This window comes from Chroicocephalus ridibundus, chromosome 2 (assembly GCF_963924245.1).
Source record: "Chroicocephalus ridibundus chromosome 2, bChrRid1.1, whole genome shotgun sequence".
NCBI classification, from domain to species: domain Eukaryota; kingdom Metazoa; phylum Chordata; class Aves; order Charadriiformes; family Laridae; genus Chroicocephalus; species Chroicocephalus ridibundus.
The window spans coordinates 158448377-158464314 of NC_086285.1; the positions used below are offsets into that span (position 1 = coordinate 158448377).

Sequence of the window (15938 nt, forward strand, 5' to 3'; positions counted from 1 at the left end):
ACAGCTTGGCTCTTCTTCCACTGCCTCCTTCCTCTGCCTGTCACCCCACCAGGCATCCGAAGTTGTTTCCAGCTTCTGCCACCTCCCTGGTGGCCTTCAGGAGCAGCTTGAGGAGGGTCATCTTCTCTCTTGTAGATGACCTTCCTACACTGATTTTCTACTGCTGTGGGCAAAGCAACAAACTACACGGAGAGGTGTTGATCATCTTTTGGGGTATTCCTCCTGTGGCAGAGCTCTTGAGCCTTTTTAAGGCATTTTGCTATTCGACTGCTAATATACTGCCATCGATAGCTTATTGTTATAGTCAAAGTCAGGAATGGAATTGCAGGTGTCCTGGTACTGGACAGTAGAGGTGAAGGGTCTGGGGAGGTTGCACTTGGCCTTCTCAACAGCACTAAACAGCGGGGACAGGAATTATAAAGTGACTTTTAGTGCTTGGCCGCTTCTCCTGACCTGCTCTTTGAGATCAGTTTAAGCCATAGCCATTTACACCAAACGAAGATCTGACCTCCCTTTTTAAGAAGAGCACCAAGCTTGTTTACAAAATAATTGACTTGGCTTCCATTCCAAACTAAGCGTCTTTGTCATTAGTCTTTGGCCAAGCTGGGTTCCTGTTATGGTTAGCCCAGGCTTGTACAGTAAACATTTGGCAACTGGCAGCGTGGTGTTGCTCAGCGTGAACTTTTTGTGCTGTGGCTGGTTACACAAGACCTAGCGCTGGGTCAGTTGAGTAGCTGCTGCTGTGGGACAACGTTGGTGAAAGTACGGTGAGTCGGGGTAGCCGCACCAGCGGGGCTGACTCAAGCTGCGGAGCCTTGCCTGACTCCATACCGACACTGTCCGGACCCTGTTCAGCTGTGGCATCCTATGGAAATCTGTCCCGCAGTCCCCGCAAGTGGGTAGCAGGGGATATGGAGAGGCTTAAAAGTGCCAGTGGAACAAAGCAGGTGAGGTGTGAACAATGCAGCTGGTGGAGGCTGGAGGAGGAGCTGCACAGTGCCATGGCCATTCCCTCTGCCCAAGGCTGCGGTGTGTAGCTGCTGCTTTTCTCCAGCACTGAGCAATGCGACACCATCCACTCTCACGTTCAGATTAAATTGGAACACTTTTAAGCCAATATTTACTTTTTTTAAAAAAACAAAAACAATCACCCTTTTTTTACAGCACAAAGACCTTCAGAGTGTTCTTTGTACGCTGAGTGTGTGTGTGAGTGAATTAAATGCATGCTGCAAGGAACAAAACTGTACTTAACACAAGACTGTTCACTGTTCACTTCACAGATTCTTTCCCATCCACAGAGAAATAGGGTCAGCCTCCCGCAGCCCAGCGGAGGACTCGGCTCCTCACTCAGCCTGCAGAGACGACAGCTTCCTGGGCAGAGATAGAGGTAGGTTTTGAACAGATTTATTTATTAAAAATTGATGCAGTCTCACTACAGCAATGACTTAATTTGGATGCAAATATGTAAGGAAGCATACGGACCAGACAAACATCTGTCAGGAATGAACAAGGCACAGATAACTTTGTTTTGAGCAGGACAATGAACTAGGAGACCTCCTAAGACTCTTTCCAACTCTGTTCTTGGTGGAAACTTGATCCTGTAAATTGATAGTGATTTTCCCAGACGGGGCATGTGGACACAATCCCTGGGAGCTTGAGGGCAGATTTTTGGTGACAGTGAAGGTGATGCTTACTGCGGTGCAGGTCTGACATGCAGATAAACTCAAAAGTCTGCAAGACCTGCTATCTCAGTTTTGTCAGTCTAAAATCAGAACGCTTGTGTGTCATTATCTGCTACATGGCTCCCCTCCCTGATCACCCATCCTCTCGGACTTTCACTTCCTCGCTCTGATTTGGTTATGCTCGTGATGTTGAAACACTCCTCTCTGTGTATCTCCTGCTGCTACTATTAGTTCCTTATTTGCTTTCTGAAATCTCTTACATTTGTTTACAGATGAAACCTTCTGAACTTCCCCTAAGCCACCACCTCTGCCCATTTTCATGTGGAGACCTCTTTCATAATTTTACTTTTTCCATTAAATTTAAAGCTTCATATTCTTTTCCTTTTTGGTTTCTTTTCATGCTATTTTCCCTTTACTCTCTGGAGTTTTGCAGTGTATAGCTCATATTCTTTTCCTTCCTTTCCATTTTCCTGGGGCTGCCTACTACAGAAGTGGTTGTCTTTTTTTTTCTCCCAGTCAATTTGATGCTTTTTTTTTTGTTCACAAGTAACTGTTTCTTCCCCCTGAAGCTCATGAAATGCAATTTATTTCACCTGTCTATAAAAGAAAGTCTCCCCAGACTAAAATCTCTCCTAGCTGCACTAATTTCTCTACTAGCTCCCCAAGGTTTCAATCTTCTGTGCTTTTCACAGAAAGCCAAGATTTGAGGTTGTATTCTGTTAACAGATTGGTATTTATGGGACTTGCTTGGCATGTGGAAATCCTGAGATCCAACCCCTGATCGGGATCAACAAGGGACTTGAACTTTGGTCATCTTTGTCCAGCACAGAGGCCCTGCCCACCAGATTATTGACCCTTCCGAGATGGGTGGCTCTCAGAGGTCTGAGAAAATCTAGAGGTCACGGATTTGTCCTGGTGTGAAACAGGAGCAATCTCAAAAGTGGAAGTGGTTTGGGAAAACCATTTCCCACAGAACTGCCACAGGGCTCATATCCTCTGCCTTGTGTGAATTGTCACATCGTGGGCATTGGGAGGGTTTGCCGCTAATTTCAGCCTTCTCCTGGACTTCCCTCAGTCCTGAGCATAGACACCAAACATTGCTGAGTGCTTCTCCCTCTTGTTCATTCCTTGGAAAAACATGCGTCTCTTCTGCTCCTGCAAAACTGAGCATCTCTCCGACTTCCAGCAGTAAGTTGCTTCAGTATGGAGGATCCCAACTGCCTTCACCCCATCTTTTTAGAACAAGCTGTATTTATCTCTCCATGTTGTAAACATCTCCATCTTTTATTGCTATTACTTCTCTAGATGAACATTTCCTTCCTCTTTGACAGTTTATGCAATATGGTAAAATTGCTGTTAAGATTGGCAATGCATCTTTTGGTGGACACATACAGGCAATTGCACTAGCCTATCTCCTAAAAATAAAATAAATAGGAAAAAAACCCAACCCCGTTTTTCATCAGTCACCGGAAATTAATCTGTATTTTAGTTGGAAACATTGAAAGTTCAAGTCTTCTTATTTTCAGTTAAAGCAAATCAGCCTGTTCTTGCTCTTTATGTACAGGTGAAACCATAACTTTTCCTGCCAAACAAGTCCACCAAATGCTACTTTGTCTTTCATAAGTTTTTTGGTTTGGGTTCTTTTTCCCCCTTTTTCCCCCTCCTCTGTATGGCTGTAATGTCACGGGTTTGCATTTGGTTTGCACAGGAATAAGGAAAGACAACCCTATTTTATGTGTTACTTTTTGAAAAGCATAAAATGCAGAATAAGATGCAAAGGACAGTAGAACTGGCTTATATGTGCAAGACCTGATGGCTCCAGTCATAGGCTACTGAGTTCTGGTCCATATCCTCAAATTTTTGCACAAGTAGATCCTCTGTACTGGAACTGGAAGGATGAACAGCATCTGTCTGTATTAAATTAAAAATCTGTTAAATTTCACTAGTGTTTTTAACCTGCAATCTAAATTCTCCATCCGACATACGGACAAATTAATCCTCACACAAAACTCTGACTTCCTGTTAAAATACACTGATCGTTAGCTCATTTTTCCTTTTGTTTTCTTCTCTCAGCTGCTTTACTTTTAATTTCGTAACCAGAAAAATTCAGCCCTTTGCCTGTGGGTAAACAGCTCGGTTGTATAAGATCGAAACAAGCAATATTCATTGCAATGTGAGTCTAAGCAGACCTTCTGGGTCTCATGCGTTCAAAGCGAGATTGCTTCATCCTGCACTTCAGATTCGTCCTTTGCTGTGGCTGTATCACCCGCTGGTGAATAAAAATTGAATGCGCTTCTCCCAGCAGCATGCCACGAGAGACTGGTTTGGTCCAGAGTGGAAGGAGAAGGTGTGGAGTACATGACCAGTGCCACCGGGATTGGTGTTTCCCAACCATCAGGAAGATATCCAAGCTGCCAGCGTCAGGAATCTGGTTGCCCTCGTTTTTCCTTCTCATCCTCTGACCTTGAGGATCCTGCAGTCTCCTGCAAGTGACTCTTTCTTCTTCACCTTTCTCCTCCGCGGCAGGGAAAGGTGTCTTGTTCACTGCGAGGAGATGCTGCGAGGTTTCAGGAGCTGATGTCTCTGAAGACCTCTTCGGCAGAAAGCTGTTGGCATTTGCAATGCAGCTTCATCACCGAGCTGAAGTGAGCAAAAAAGGTTTCCAGAGAGGATGTTCTGGGTGACATCTGCCGCTTTAGACTTCGAGGCATTTGCAGAGATGAAGTAAGCATAATATTAACTGACTAGAAAGCAAATCCTTTCTCTTTAAAGTTCTTGTTACATGCAAACTGCAATGGAAGAGGAATGGAAAGCATCAATCCAGATCATTTACTGGTACCCCCAAGGAGCAGATTCATTGTCTGTTTTCAAAGGGTTGCTGTACAGCTATTAAAGAGCATTCTTGGCTTCTTGGGGAGGAGGGGAATGTACCCCTGTTGCCATTAATTATTAATAATTGCTGGCATATTTAACAAGTTCCAAAAATGATCAGTTCATTCATAATAACCTCTCCTGCCTGCCCCCTTCAGATCCTTCTGGAAAAAAAAAAAACAACAGACAACAAAATAGAGCTACAAAATTTCAAGATGACTAATGGGACTTAAGTAGCATAAAATGGCAGAATGAAGATAGAATTTCTGTAAAGGCTGTTGCTGCTTAAATAGCTTTAGAAACGCAGAACAGTTTATTTCATTAAAAAAAAAATAGAAGGTAGAGGTAGAGAGAGCCGTAAAATACTTTAACTTAGTTCTGAGCGTGCAAATAAAGGAAAAGAATAAGGAATCAGGTATTCAGAAAGAGCAGGGCCCCATAAAGGCTAGTTAAAGTCAGCAGCGAGAACTGGGACTGGTCCCAAAGGGGAATCCGTGCCGAGTGAGAAGGGAATTGCCCTGTGAATGTATTTATTCTGCAGCCATTCGGGGTGCAGCTTTTGTGCTGCGCCTTTACAGCGCCTAGTAAAATCAGGCCCTGGTTTGTGACTAGGAATCCTAATGCTGATCCCTAACCGCAGCCAGCATTGTTAAAATGTCAGCAAGAATGATAAGAAGTATCAGACTTTTGCGGGGAGTGGGCAAGGCAACAACTATGTTTTTGCTCTTTTATTTGCAAAAATGGGTTCTGGCAGTTACAGATCCGCTGAGGATTGCTTTGCTCCTTAGGAATAGAACAGGAAGGAGAAATAATAGGAAAATATTTTATGAAGTGTGACAGCAGATGGGCTATTAAATATGACTCACTGCGTGGCGTGCTGGCAAACTCTTACTAATGACCTTGTGACTCGGCAGCCACTTCGGCAGAGGTTATAGACTTGACAGACCATCTCTGCCTGGCAAAGGTGAGTCTTAGCCTAGCGAGCATCATGCTGTTCTGAGGCTCGTGATGCCAGAAAATGTGTTCTCTGAGTCAAGGAAATTGAATTATGTGAATAATTAAAATTCATATCAGAGTGGAGTGCTGTGGCCTATGTGGATGCTGACGTTATTTCTGGCCACAACCACTTCGTCATCACTTTTAAGTTACCAACCAGAGGGACCCATGCTAAAGGTGGAGGTATTAAATGAGGGTATCTTACCCATATATTAAGCAGGGGTAAGTGAAGGGAGGATTGGGTGTGGCATGAAGGTGACAAATGCAGTGAAAATCCCAGAGCCACCTACAAATTGATAGATCCGTGTTTTATTTGTCCTTTCAAAATCAGCTGAGAAGACCACTGTGCGATGCTTGGTAGGGGAGGGCCCTGCTGTGGAAAGGGAATGTACAGGCTGATCTAATACTTCTTATCTATTTTTGATTTCTGTGTCACAGATGCCAATTTAATCATCACGTCTTCATGAAGCCCGAAGATCACCGGTTTTAGAATGGCTGTAGATTCACACCACGGGCGCAGGAGACTGTTAGGGGAAAATGACCCGTAACTCCGGTGTCAAAGCTCTCCTTTGGTGCTTATGTTACAGAGCATCTAATTCACGCGTTACAGCTTTTCTGACTGTACCGCCTTGCCAGGGACAGCCACGGACATAGACCTGTAGTTGCCTGTGATTTTTCCAGTTCCAGGTACATTTAATTTTATTTACAGCTGCACTGGACTTGGAGAAATGGTTATACTTCTTGCTAGTGCTTTGGAGGCTACATGATCTTGTGGAATAATGAAATTACTATTCTGTTATTACTTCAGACTTTATATAAGAAGACGTGAGAGGCATAAAACAGCTTGTATCTGGCATATATTTATGGTATTAAGGGAATTCAATAGTTTTCCTCTCTGTGGCCTGGGGGAGTTGTGCTGCCTTTGCCTTGAGGGAGCAGTTTCTGCCTAGGCTGCTCCAGAGGCCACCGGACCTGAGCAGAGAAAGGAGTGTGTCCTCTCTCCTGAACCTCACTAATACATCTCATGGAGTTATTAAAGGGATCCTGGCCTTTTCTGGAGAAATCCTCTTGGGAAGGTAAGTATGAAGCAGTTGCCAGTGAGGGCAAACCTGAGGGCATATCTCTGAGAAATCTGACGACAGGGCAGGGAGGTAAGAGAGGTCGGGAGGCAGAGCACCTCTGGTTTCCCAGCTCTTTGAGGGAGATGGGAGCTTTCCTGTCCTCCATGGTAACCTCCAACACAGAGGGGAGTAAATCTCAGCAACTTACTCCTACAATGAGTTCAAAGGGAGCTTGAAATATTCTTTGTATTACCTATAGGACTTCAGGATTCAGATACTTCACTTTGGCCACTATTTGTGAAGAGAAAATCATTTAGTGAAGCTCACATGCCTGTGTTCTCCAGATCCCTGCACCAGATGGATAATTTGACTCACAGCAACAAATCAGAGCAACCTCAGTTCAGTGACCCTCATGGAGCTGCTGCAGCAGCAGGGTATGGGCTTGTTCAGGGCACATTCCCAGCGCATTCCTGGAGCTAGGAATTATTTGGGATGATGCAATATTAGGTGTCCTCCTGCCACTGGGAAATCTCAACAAAGGTTACCTCACAGCAGTTGCAAAAGCACAGCCGAGAATTTGGCCTATGATGTTCTCGCGTCTTATCCGCGTTCATAGCTATGCAACCCAGAAAAATACGGAGAGGCAGAAGGAAGCAGACAGCTCTCCTCTGACAAGGAGGGACTGTGGGCCCTTGCACAATAAACCTGCACTACCTATTTTCCAAGAGCTTCATTAGCCACTCTTGCACAAAGCCGAATTAACACGATAGATAAGATATTGGGACAAGCGTCAGAGCCCTCATGCAGCCTCCCGAGTGTCCTGAGGCGAGTGCAAGTGCCTGCTTTCTCCTGACGCAGGAGGGTTGCCTGTGTAAACTTCACCCTGTGACTTCAGCCGTGTAATCTGTATTCAGAAAGAGCTGCTGCCTTTGGCCCTCTGGCTGCCTTTGTCTGGCTGTTATCTGTGCAACTGGTGCAGAGCACCGTGGCAAGGGAAGTGCAGCAGACACAGCTGGAGGTGATGTCAAGGCAGGGTGGGAAAGACATCACAAGCGGAAGGCAAGAGTGAAACTGTAATTGAGATCCTGTGAAAATACCGTGTCCCCTCAGTGGAGCACGCACAGAAAAGTGCAAAAAATTCCCTGCCCTACATCTCGTGCTACGGTGTGTCTCTGCAGGTTTCAGTCCGTTTCCACAGGATGATTCCTCTTATTTTGCCGAGAGGTGAGGACCTCCACGCAGGAAGTTAAATCCTAGAAGAAACGGGCTTGTTTTCCTTTGGTTTCTTTTATTGACTCCATAAAAAACTGCAGTCCTTATAGGTTCCCAACTTTCCCATGATTACAGACCAACCACCAATCATGTGATGCAGCCTGCCCTGCAAGTTCCCGCTGTCCCGCCTCTAAAACAGATTTTGAGCATCGCTCGCCAGCAGGGCCCAAATGAAGCTCTCTCAACCCTAATACGAACTCCATCACTCAACGAGAGCTCTCATGGTCTCCATCCCCCCTACTTGTGGACAGATACATGTTGCCTGGAAAAAAAACCAATTTCTTTAATTGGGGGTGGATAGATATAAATGGACTTTTTTCCTCTGTGCCAGCAGCGGAGCAGGGCCTGGCGGCAGTGTATCAGAATGGGCAGCTCCTGACATTTTTACAGCCAAGCCTCTTGAGCAAATTGGCCACGCCTTCATCCCTTCCTGTGTCCCCGTTTTCTTCCCAGACTCGTGGTGATGCCGAGACCGAGCTAGCAAGACTGCCTGAACCTATCTGTCCTGTAGCACTTTGGAGCCAGAGCTCCAAAAAACCTTGTTCATGGTGGTAATCCATGCCTCCTGCTTGTAGGGTACTTGTATTTCTCTGAGCTATTGGAAAAAGCAGCGCTGTTGCGTCCCATTCCCACTAAAAATGGGGCTTCTGGGGTGGCTACGATTCCCAGGTGCCGACATCGATGCAGGATCAGGTGCTTACAGAGGAGGTTTTGACCCGTTTGGGTAAGAAGAGCTGAAAGGACAACATCAAATCATAAAGTAGGTCTGCTAAAAGTTCGGAAAGATTTCTCTCATGAAAATGAGGTGAATGCAAGGAGACAGCTTTGCTCAGCATTTACCTTCTGCAAATTTCCACCCCAGTCAGCTGCAGTCATGTAAGAGAACGAATAAGAGGAATGAAGGGCAGCATTTTGCGGTAAATTCCTGATTATATGAAGATTTCCTCTGGACTGAAAGAACGGCTACTACCATCCGTTACAAGGGTGTTTAGATGTGATCAGGTAGGAACAAATAAACTTGAACAAATGCAGCAGGAACAGCTTTAAGATGCAACGAGTGTTCTGACTCAAAAAGAATGATTTCACAGGGGAAAAATCCACAGTAAAACTGCAAGAACGATGCTAATTAGAGATGTGTCAGGTGCTTGGCTCTGGATTACTGTTGTGCTAGTGCGTGCATTTCAAGGACAAATCACATGCAAGAACTGGGGTAGAAGATGTTGAAATCTCCCTATTTTATTTTATTTTTCCTTGAATTGGCTCAGTGAAGTCTTTGGGAGCGGAGGCTGGAGGATGATCCGTGCTGAAGGCTCACTAGCCCCGGCTAGTATGCTGGTTTCATTACTGGCTAAAGTGTTGGAAATGCAATCCAGGACGAGAGGGGAAACTGAACTCTGTGGTCAAAAACTGGAAGATAATTTTTTAACTCTCACAAACTGCGATCCTTCCCAGCTTCAGACAGGGCCGCAAGCAGTGATACTGTGAGAAAAGACTGCTCCTGGCTACGCATCCTGCCGCGCTTCAGACTGACAGAAAATTTAGCAAGAAACGTTGAGCTTCCCAACTATACACAGACCTACTCCCCAGGGTCCCCGCTGGCTAATTAGTGCTCTCCCTGCCGCGAGCGGTGATCTTTTCAAAGTCCAGCTTGCTTTCTCTGTTAAAACCAAAAGGTTTTTGCAAGCAAGGGCATTAGTTGCAGGTGAAAACTTCCTTTTAATGAAATTGGGACCAGGTTTCTCCCTGAGATTTTGATCGGCTGGGTTTTTTTTATCTTTTTTTATCTTTTTTGGTTTGTTTTTTTGTTTTTTTTAAATTTCTCACAGATGTTCTTCCTCGTGTCTCATCATACTGGTATTGCTTCAACGCTTGCTCCCTGGGTTAGTCTGCACATTGTAAAACCCCTCTCTCATCACTTCCAGTATATACGAGACAATCCTACAAGTCACCAGTTTTGCTGATTATGTAGTAACATTTGGAAACCTTTTCTTACATACTCTGTCTATGAGAGACAAATCTTAGCTGATGCTGCCTGTCTGTCCTGGAAGAAATTCCTTCTGCTCAGAAGACTAATCTGTTATTGATCATGCTGGGGAAAGACCCCCGAGGGTTTGCTAGGTACGATTTACAGTTTTCTCTTGTCTGCTCGCTCAGCAATCAGCCATTTGCTTTCTTGCTGCTTTAATGTTGTCTATTGCAGTGGTCTGTGTTTAGTATTTGATGGTACCTTAATGTTAGGATAAAAAGCAGTGGCAAAATGAGACGTTTAAATGTAATGAATTGTGTGCATATGCACATATATCTACGCATCTGAATATCAGTCATCTGAGGTATAGCAGGATTAATAATGAAAAAGTGTTTTTTATAGCCGAGATGCTTTTTTTCAGACTCTGTAACTGTGATTTACAGCGGTGCTTAATGCACTGATCCTCACAACCCCCTACTTCTGCTTTCCACCTCTCTGCCCTGCAAGGAGAAGCTTGTCCTCAGCGGGGAGAAGTGGGGAGGTACCCAGCCCAGGAGGTGAACATCTCTGACAGGGCACAAGCTTCAGCCTGGTGACCCCAAGTCCTCTCCTAGCGGCCTGCTCCTGGGCTTTCACCCCCCTTTTCACCTGATCTCTGCACCTTCATTGTCCATGGCTGTGCGTGAGTGCAAACCTCTCACCGAAACCTCTCTCGCACAGGCAAATTCATGCCTGCACGGGCGACCCCGCTGCTTGCTTCTGCTGTCACTTCTCATCTTGCAGGGAATGAGAAAACACTCGTATGCAAAGTTGTAAACTGCTCGCAGTTCACCTGCCTATTCTGGTGAATAAACAGAATATTCTGCTTATGGCACATCCTTTCAAGAGGGGAATACTTAGCAGATGAACTGAGGCACTGAAGCGTGAGTACCATTAGCCGCACTTGCCAAAAGAAAGAAAGAAAGAGAAAAAAAAGATATAGTAATGCAAAAATCCCCTGGTTTGGAAAATATTTCCTGACCACCTTACCTCAGCCACACGCTAGAGAATGTAATCCAGTTAAAGTTCCTCCCATGTCCTTCTATCCTCATAAGAGCATTTAATTTTATATACCTCTTATGAATAGTCCTCAAAAAACCTATACTACCTGAATAAGTATCAGTTTTGAGGTTTTTACTATGTGATCTTTTTTTTTTTTATAGAAGGCTCTTTGTACACCGGTGGCATTACAGACTTGATGAGTAATTTGATTTACATGAAATAAAATGGGGAAAATTGCATGAGTAAGATGAGCTAATGAAGCATTGAAGAAAGAAAATGTTACTATGCTGTCAAAAAAAACCCAACAAAAAACCTCTGTAGGCTGACAAGAAACCAGACAAGTAGATTCTCTGAGTAATAAATTTACCAGCAGCGTAAGACATTTTTAGTTTTGATAACATCTTTACTGGGAATGGCCTGAACCAGACTTTTATGTTTTAGTATCTTAAGATTGGGGGTGTATGGCTAAATAGGAACTTGGAAGTGTGTCTCTGTTGTTTTGATGGATTGCCTGAAAACCCTGAGCCAAATAAGTCTTAGCATTTGTGTCCAGCAGTAGTTTTAAATTTTCTTTTTTTCACTTTCACTCTGTCTTAGTGGAAGCTTTAGGCTCATAAGGGGCAATTTCATTTATTCAAGTAGTGAGATGTTAACTGCTCAGGCGTATTTGTCTTGTTCGCACAAAGCTGTGGAGAGTGGGAAATCTATGGACCTTGGATTAATTTCCCTGGAGTTTAAATGATAGTCTTGCTGGGTTTTTTTCTGTTTTGCTTCTGTGAAATTCAGCCTGTAGATCTCGATGCCTACAATTTCTTACTTAAGAGGTATTGGCACAAAGTCTCTGAAAAGCCTGGTGTGAATCACCCCAAAAAATCACATTTTAAATTATTTGCTTAATAAAAGCACCAATGCCGGTGCCAAAAAACAGCCTGCAGAATAAAAAATAAACCGTCTGTGTTTTATAACCTTAGGGGAAAACACTCCAGGGTGGGATCTGCTAGCTTGTACTAATGGCCAAGGGCTGTGATCCAAAACTACAATTTATTCTGCCCGATGGGAGACTGCAGGTGTGGCTTTGTGTCTCTGTCCCAGGACGGAGGCTCCTGTACTCCTGGCAGAGCTGCGTTTCTCCCAGATAGTGCATTCGTCCGAGTGCGTGTCTCTTGCATCCCAAATGAACGTGTTGGGTGGTATCAGCAAGCATCTCCAAGACGCCCATCCCTGCAGCATGTGTGTGCCCAGCTCACAGGATAAGTCGGTCAAGTGGGTGCCCTGGGATTTGCCGGCTTCTTGGCCAAATTTGTGATTTTTGACCCCTGTGAGACTGCCAATGGGTATGACAGCTCAGCAGTGGGGATTAGCAATGGACACCTGGGTGGTGTTTCTGGGATTCAGCATCTTGGCAGCCCTAGCAATGGCTTTCGGAGCCACCCTTAGAGGCAGAAAGTCTGATTCGCATCCCTGCCTCTGGAGCATCGTTTTCTTCTTTCTGACTCACCTGCAGTGCTGTATTATCTTGCTGGGGCCATCAGACAGTGTAGGTCAGGGAGGCTCGTCTGTCTGTCCCAGGTGACTTGTTCCTTCTCCTGTACCCGCCAGCCTGCCCCAGACTGTCTGAGGAGTGGAGGCCACCGCCTGCAGCGTCCCCTGAGTCCCTCCTAAGTGCCCAGCAGCCAGACCCTGCCCTGTGCCTATTGCCTGCTTTTCACTGAGGCGATACTGAAAAGGGAAAGAAATACACAAAGTGATTAAGGCCAAAAAGTCATCAGCGCAAGAGGGATGAGCCCCGGTCCTTGTTTAGTTGCTCTGCAGTCTCTCTACGGTAATGATTTGTGCTTTATGTCACTGAGAGCGCTACTCCGTATAAAATGCAGAAAGCTGGTTCAGAAATGTTCAGATACACATAGGGAACCGTTATCATAGAATCATAGAATTGCCTAAGTTGGAAGGGACCTTTCAGGTTATCCCCAATTGTTTTTCATATTGGTGACTTTGCAAGTCAGGTCAGCCTTTAGCTAAGGTGCTGGTGCTGAGGCCAACTTATCTGATCAGATCATCTATTCTTTCAGACTGGCAAGCAAGAAACTTAGCAGGATCCGTATTATTGCAGATTTGCATTAATATACTCGCACCATCAATCCACATATCCTTTTCTCATTCATTTGTAAGGGATTCATAGAATCATAGAATACTTTGGGTTGGAAGGGACCTTTAAAGGTCACCTAGTCCAGCCTCCCCTGCATTGACCAGGGACATCTCTAACTAGATCAGGTTGCTCAGAGCCTGACGAACTTGTTCTCCCTGTTGAAAGTCACTCTTACTCCCATCGCTGACATTATCTGGTGCTTTCTGTAAGATTTCCTCATCCTTCGCTGCACTGATAATGCCGGATATTTTAAACTTCTCATCAGCAAATTCCATTTACAGCAGGCTTTTTTTTGTGGTAATGCTATTAATGAAATTATTGTCACATCAGTCCTGAGACCGATCCTTGAGGAACTCCAAAAATACTCTCGACAGCCCAACAGTTCCCCTTTGGGCACAGGCCATTCTCATCTCCCCATTAGTCAGTTCCTTCTCTGCAACTTTGGATCTGCATTTTCACCACATCCCAGACATCGGCACATGTCACAGCCATGGTACGGTGAGGGCAGCTGGTTTCTGAAGCACACCCATACGTGTTTGAGACTTTTTGGCCGGTCCCTGGTACCAACCTCTGCACACATGCTGTAGACCTAGGTATTTAGTTGCCTAAATCTCAAGTTTTGCTTCCTATCTCAACATTAAAGGTCTGGGAAAATGCCAGAGATCTTCATCGCAGTCAGAGTTCTAATTGGGTTTATATTGCGTAGCATTATCCCCAATTGGTATGTCACTCTTGACACTGGTCACTATGGGCTGCTCGGTGGTCGCCATTGAAGCAACATCATTTAATTTATCTTTTTGGACTTTCCCACCATCTGGCTTCCTGCCCACCTCTTTTGGTTTCTGAAGAAATTTTTCCTTTGCTTTCACTGTGATCCCTTTACAAAAGATTGCCAACCAAGCTGAGATTAAGATAGTCATATGAAGTCAGTAAAGAGCTGGTCTGTTTAAAACTCAGGTCTTCCCCAAAGATGAAAGAGTTGCACTAAATCCACTGGAAACATCGGTGTGCATTGACTTCATCTGGCTTTTTACATATAACTTTTTCTATGCTGAACCCACTAAGTGGCTGAACTTGATGCCAAATCATTGCCTGATTGAAACAATTCTTAATACTAAAATTTATACCAGGAGAGGCTCTGGGAATATAAATTTCTGTGACCTAATTCTTAAGCAAAGTAAAATGATATAACTCTTGATTTCAGTGAAGCTTTGTTAATTCATACCAGCTGAAATTTTTAGCTCGTAATTTGGTTTTCGTTTCTTTCTCCCGCCCTTGCCTTAAAATTTCTGGTAAGTCCTCTCCCTGAAATGTCACATGGATCTTGTAGGCCACAGAATTCTGTAGCTGTTCACTGGGATATATTGGGCTGGGAGAAAGGTTAGTCAAATATTTGTCAAAGGAATGTTGTATCTCCTATGTAGACTAACTGATTGGCATCAAGAGCCTTATCTCCCCCCATATCACAGGAAGAGTGGCACCAGGCTCAATTGTCAATAAAAGCAGTATACAAGGAAGATGTAGCTGCTTTGATTGCATGAAAGCCTGTTCAGAGATATGAGAATAAGGAAGAACAGAAAAAGGTCCTGTGGTGGAAATGGAAAGCAAGATAAGGTGGTCTGTGGGATAAAAAATTCTACACATTGTAAGAGTCAATGGAATTGGGATGAGTTAAACACTAAATCAACTTCATCCTAATGAGCTTCTGAGTGGGACGCATCCGCTCTCAACATAGGGGGCATGAAGCCAAAACATGAAATTTACCCCAGCCAAGATCATGACCAGATATAGATCAAGAAAGCAAAATAAATTAAGTTCTGTGAGAAAAACGACAGACACAATTGGGGTGGAGGGACGGAGGAAGAACATGTGGGTGTGTGAATTTTTAAACCTACCGTATACTTCCTCCTATGATTATTTTCCCTAACGGTGGCAACTTTTTTGTAAGTTAGAACTTTTATGGTGGTAAGAATTGTATTAAATACATTCACACCAGCACAAGCCTCAAATTAAAAATGTTATGTTTTGATTTCTCCACTTACATTTCTATTTCTTTTTAATTGTATTTTGATACTTAGAAGTCCTCTCATTCTGCCTTCCTCAGGCTTGCTTTCCCTTGTTTCCACTTAAAGCTAATTTGATTATATCTATGAAAAACAGCTTTTTTCCCCCCACCTGAAATATTGCCTCTGATTTTAACTGTAGGTGTAGTTTTAACAAAAACTTTAACCACTCATGGAATATTTTGTTTGTTTTGAGGTAGCACGTGTTATGACTCCATATTTCCTTTAAATTAGTATTAAAAAATGAATCAAATCTTATGTGTTTTTCAACTGAAAATATTGAGATAATTGAAAAGAAAGAATTGAAAGAAAATACATCCAGATTGAGGGAGTCATCAATGGGTTAATGAAAATGAGCATGATATGCTGTCTTAGGCTCCCTTCTACAAATGAATCATTTAATTATGAGACAGGGACCACGTTTTTCATTTACAACACATTGTACAATGGCATCAGAGCTCTAGGTGTTACAGAAATATTAGTGATGCTCATGTGAACGGAGGCTTCTGTTTTCCATAACCGTATCTATGACAAAATACTCAGTGCTGGACACTTGTTATGTCAGAACAGTACTGTCAAACAGAAAGGACTTCAAGAAAGTGTGAGGTCAAGTTAAGAAATAAACATCCTGAATGCAGAGAACCATCAAGGTCGGATATATCATATGAAGCTTCTGTAGCTGGAGGCACCTGAGGAACTACCTTTTACTCCTCCAGCTGATGTTTGTGTATAGATTTGTGGATGGGAAGAAGCCTTCAGAAATCCATGTATCCATCATATTCAGGTGAGCTTGAATTCATATCTTGAGCTTTGCAGCAAAACTTCTTTGCCTTTGCAGCA

At 43.9% G+C, this 15938-nt stretch overlaps 1 long non-coding RNA gene across 2 annotated transcripts; it reads left to right on the forward strand.

Moving 5' to 3' along the window:
• The first annotated feature begins 777 nt into the window (after positions 1-777).
• LOC134510824 (uncharacterized) lies at positions 778-6158 on the forward strand. Of its 2 annotated transcripts, none has more exons than XR_010069743.1 (4): positions 778-947; positions 1281-1387; positions 3985-4406; positions 5988-6158. It is a non-coding gene; the product is annotated as an uncharacterized LOC134510824 (long non-coding RNA). The 2 variants fall into 2 exon arrangements; XR_010069741.1 differs by having other exon boundaries at positions 3988-4406.
• Positions 6159-15938: the final 9780 nt, after the last annotated feature.